Source organism: Octodon degus, unplaced genomic scaffold (assembly GCF_000260255.1).
Source record: "Octodon degus isolate 3935 unplaced genomic scaffold, OctDeg1.0 scaffold00253, whole genome shotgun sequence".
In the NCBI taxonomy this organism is placed as follows: Eukaryota; Metazoa; Chordata; class Mammalia; order Rodentia; family Octodontidae; genus Octodon; species Octodon degus.
Window position 1 is genome coordinate 672,632 of NW_004524829.1, and position 5,262 is coordinate 677,893.

Sequence of the window (5,262 nt, forward strand, 5' to 3'; positions counted from 1 at the left end):
TGAGTTTGCATAAAGCAAATGACCCTCCACCATGTGAGTGGGCCTCTTCTAATCAGTTCAAAGCCTTAAGAGAAAGGCTTTCTCTGAGATTCCCCCATTGAAGAAAGAACTCTGCTTTCAGATGGCCTTCAAATGCAAGACTACAAGACTACCCATTTCCTGGTCTGCACTGCAGATTTCAGACTTACTGGCTCCCATAATCACATGACAAATTCCTTAAAATAGATCTCTCTCTCTCTCTCTCTCTCTCTCTCTCTCTCTCTCTCTCTGTCTCTCTCTCTCTCTCCTCCCTCTCTCCCTTCCTCTTTCCCAGTCCCTGTCTCCTCTCCCTCCCTCTCCCTGCCTCTCTCCCTGTCTCTGTCTTTCTCTCTGTCTCTGTCTGCATGCCTGTCTCTCTGTCTCTCTGTCTGTCTCTGTCTCTGTCTCTCTCTGTCTCTCTGTCTCTGTCTCTATCTCTCTCTCTCCCCTCTCCCTCCCTCTCTTTTTCCCTCTCATACAGCCACCTTACTGGCTTTGTTTCTTTAGGAAACCCTGAGACTAAATGAGAGAATCAGAATGTGACCTAGAATGTATCCAGCCATGATGGACAGTTCATAAGCACTCATGGGATGAATGAGCATCTACTTTTTCAGTTTTCCTTGTATTATGTCAATGCTAATGGATTCCAGGATATCATTTCCTGAGAATCCAGATCCTAAGCAATCAAGGTTGCCCTAAGGAACAGGATGGCGGGGCAGAGGAAGCCATGGCCTTTATCCAAAGATGGAGCTCAACCTCTATCAGAGGACACAGCTGAAAAATGAAGGTTGGCACACATATATAATCCCAGTTACTCAGGAAACTGAGGCAGGGGGATCTCAATTTTGAGACCAGCCTGGGCAACTTAGTAAGAGCGTGTCTCACAATAAAAAATAAAAAAGGCTGCAGGGGTAAGCTCTATGGTAGGGGAGTCCTGAGTTTGATCTCCAGTACCTAAAAAATAAATAATAATAATTGAGGGGCTGGCACTTCTCTAAGATGGAAAACCATCATCAAGGGGAAAGAAAAAGGGATCATGTCTCAGAGTAGTGCAAACAGGATTCTTCTCTCCACTTTAAGAAGCAAGTGTGAGATAATAAAGTCCAAGCACAGGTGGCAACTGCTCTGTGTAGAAATATCATTATTAACTTAGGCAAACAGATAAGAAATCTGAAGCCAAGGATCATCTATCCAGTATTTGGTGGAGCTGAGACCTGAATTAAAGACTTCCAAGTCTAAATTTCATACTCTGTCCACTACACAGAACTGAAAGATAGGGCATTTTTCTTTGTTATCATTCATATATAAAAGTCTCTGAGTCTGATTCAGTTCACTTATGAGTATGGTCTCAAGTTGTATCCACTGCAATGTATTAACTATTGCTGTTCTCCTATTATTTTGTTTTGAAAGTTTTACTTTTTTCCATAAAATGAAAGTCTTTAAATTTAAAAATAAATAAATAAAAATCAGTGCCTACATAAGGGCTCATTAATAATAAATGAGGAGAGTCTGGATTCTGACTTCTCCCCATCCAGAAATCCTCCCAGACCCCACCAGCCATGGTTCCCAAATACCCACTGCAGTGACCCAAGGAAAAGCTACATCAGCTCACAGTCAAAGAAAAAGGTACCGTGGACTTCAGTCTCTCGGGAAATGATCTGACACTCAGAGAAACAGAAAGCAGATTGCAAGATGGTCTCCCAGGACAGGCTGGCTGCGGTTTAGAGCACAGTCTCACTCAGGAAGGCCATGGCAGACGGGGAGAAGGTTTCCTCTGGCCCATCCTCCAAGAGTGCCTCTGGAGTGGGCGCCTTCCTGCATTTTGATGGAAATGCCTCCACGTTACCACTACCCCCTGCTGCCCCATGTGGCACAGAAGGAGAGGCAGCCCGCACTTAGCAGCACAAGTGGTTCCAGCAAGGCGTGTCCAGTGACTGGCTACTGCAGAGACCATCTCCCCTGTCCCGCTCACTGGGGGAAGACATCCTAGAAAGCCTACCTCATCCCCTGCCCACCTACCTGAACCTGACAGTCCAGCAAGGAACCCAGAACCCTCTCATAAAATGCATCTCAGGGCCAGAAATAGGGAAACATACATCTCCACATCTTCTGACCCTCAATCACTAGAAGAAGGAAAGGACAAAATCAGTACAGTTGATCTTTCTTATCCTTAAGGAGTATATTCCAAGACCCCCATGGGTGCCTGAAATCAAGGATAATGCCAAACCGCATTATAATAAAGCATGGGCGGTGGCACACACCTGTAACACCAGCACTCAGGAGGCTGAGGGAAGAGCACTATGAGTTTGAGGCCAGCCTGGGATGCAAAGTGAGTTGCAGGCCAGCCTGAACTGCTTAGTAAAACCCTGGCTCAAAAGACCAAAAGAGAGCTCGGCAGATAGCTTGGTGGTCTAAGTGTCTGCCTGGCAAGTACAAAGACCCAGGTTTGATCCCCCGCATTGCGTGCTGTGCCAGCCCCAGAACCATAGGCTGGCCACTGTAACCCAGTGTGGTGGCACAAGCCTGTAATACCCGTGATGGGGATGCTGAGACAGGAGGATCACTATAATCGCAAGCTGCATAGCGAGGCCCTGTATCAACTAAAGAAATAATAAAACATTTTAAAATGATAAAAAATTAAATTAAACATAAAAAATAATCTATTAAATTAATAGTACCTAAAATAAAATAGGAAATTATAATGATCTACTGTAATAAAAATTGTTCCTTCATGGAATTTTTCTCTCACTGCTTTTGGACCATGGTTGACTATGGGTTACTGGAATCCCAGAAGGCAAAAATGTAGATAAGGGCACAAGTACTATACTTGGAAAGAGGTAGAAACCAGTGGAAGAACGCCCACAAAGATATGTCCCTTGTGTGAAATAGACTGACTTCAAAAGCTGAAAAAAGGCTAATGTCATTTCTGATGCTTGGACCAGGTAAGGAGACGAGAGTTACATGGAACACAGAGAAACCCCTGCCAGGTCAAAACACAGAGCTGGTAACTTGAGAAATATCAGGTATCCTCTGCTAGACAGGCTCGCGTTGCAGCTTATCCATGGACATTTAGAGACGGCGATCGAGTCTCCCTTGTGAAAACAGGACACGCTACGCAGGAGGACAGCTCCAGTGTCTGGAAACAATAAAAAGAACAGGGATGAAAATGCGCCGTGACTGGGGGCTGTGCTTTGTTCAGTGGTCACGTGGTACCCTCCAGAGCACCTCTTAAAAGTCCATCTTCAAAAATGGAACCAAAATGTCTCATTTTTGCCACATTTAATTGTTTCTGGATATCCTTAAAAAGCGAAGTTTTTACTGCTAACAATTGTGAGCTAAAGTTTATTTTTAGAATACTTTTTGTTAAATTTTGTTTGGATCTGGCTTTTTATTTCACCTGTTGTTACTTGATGTTTTTATCTTATTCACCAAAATGGGACAAGTTTCCTCCAAAGCTCAGAAATGTTGAGAGGACACTGAGAAAGACTACTTTAAAGTCATGTATCACTTGAGACAAAGTTCAGGGCATATACCTGTACACTTACAGAACAGCTTATAGGATATGCAGCAGAAGAGAAGACTATACACTTTTATCCCAAAATTGGGACAAGGGAAACGGAAAGAACAAAATTAAGAGATTATTAATACTAATATATAGAAAATGGTAGAGAAGCCACAAATGCCTGAGGGAATTCACCAGTGCCTTAAACTCTACATTCTGTTTTGTTTAAATGAGGACTTTTTTTTTTTAATGTACACAGTTTTGCCAGGAAGGAGAGACAGCACCAGAACATAATGGTTTCAAATACTATGGAGAGGGAAAAGGCTTAAAGAAAAAGCAGATGGCCGTCCCTTTAGCAGGAGCCATATAATTTCATGGTGCATTTTCTCTTCATGGCTTCACTGAAATCCAAGCCCAGGGGCCAATTCTTTCTGGCAGCCAGGATGGCCTCAGCAGGGAGGGAGGAAGTGGAAAGGTTAGGGGAGATCTTCACAAAAGGAGTGGGCATGGAGATCTCTGATTCTGGGCGCATGGCCACCTTGAGTTCTTCATCGCTGGCTTTCTGCCTAGACCCACAGTGGTCCCCCTAGTGTCAGTCCCCTCAGATTTTCGCCTGGTCAGCAATCTAACTTCCTTCTGTGTCACCTCACGCCATCCAGTTCCTGAGAGTCCAGCCTGGCTCACCTTGTTGAGTGAGGTCATGGAAGTCAAAGGTCAGTGGCCAGCTTGCAGAAGGATCCTTCCAGGGCAGCACCTGGCGATTAAGGCCAGCAGGGCCTGTGAGTGACTTGATTCTCTGGAAAGCATATGGGTGGACAGCTATTCTTCCCCACGTCGTAGGCAGTACTTGAAAAAAAAAAAAAACAACAACAACAACAACAACAAACAGAATTTCTAGGGCAATAATTCTCAAAATGGGGTTCAACATCATCAGCACCCTGAAAACCTGTGAGACTTGGCAATTCTCAAGCTTCACCCAGAAATATGGACTCTGAGATTCTGAGGATGAAACCCAGAAACGTGCGGTAGTAAGTCCTTCTAGTGGTTTTCTAGACCCACTGGTTTTAAAAAATCAAGCTTAATGCACTAGAAACTGAAAGCAAAGGCAAGAAATACTTGGCCTTTGGTGATTTATTTAAAAATACAGTATTTCTAGAAAACACAAATGAAAAAAGATTTTTTTTTTTTTTTTTTTTTTAAGAATGCTGTTACTCTGCTTTAGATATAACAGCCCTGGAAGCTGCACGCCTTTGAAGATGACTGGAGTACGTGGGCGCTATTTCTGACTGGCCGCTAGGAGGCGGAGACTAGGAGCGCGTTGGAAGCATGACCTGGGTGGTGCTTTTCCCTACCTGGCTCCTTTCTCCGCTCTCTGGGAGGCCCTTCCCTGTGGCAGCCGCTTTCCAGCCAGCCAGCCATGAAGCAAAAATATGAGCCAAAATAAACCCCTCATTCTTTGAACTGCAGGTATTGAGTGTCTCTGCGATGAGGAGGTTGAGTGAGGCGGCTGTGGTCCAATTTCCACCAGCGCACGGAGGAGCAGGCACACTGCGGTAGATCCATACAGCGGCAGAGTATTTATCCTTCAAAAGGAACGAAATTCTAACATATGATGCAACATCGGAGCCTTGAGGACATTGCCAAGTAAACTAAGCCAATCACACAAAGCACAAATGCTGTCTGACTCCACTTGCCTGGCATGCCTGGAGTACGTCCATACACAGAGAAAAAGCAGAGTAGGG

The 5,262-nt window shown here is 44.5% G+C and overlaps 1 long non-coding RNA gene across 1 annotated transcript; it reads right to left on the minus strand.

The window, feature by feature from the left end:
• Positions 1–2,043: 2,043 nt before the first annotated feature.
• On the minus strand, positions 2,044–5,025 carry LOC111813993. Its single transcript, XR_002819088.1, has 3 exons — positions 4,967–5,025; positions 4,205–4,274; positions 2,044–2,141 (listed from the first exon to the last, which is right to left on the minus strand). It is a non-coding gene; the product is annotated as an uncharacterized LOC111813993 (long non-coding RNA).
• Positions 5,026–5,262: the final 237 nt, after the last annotated feature.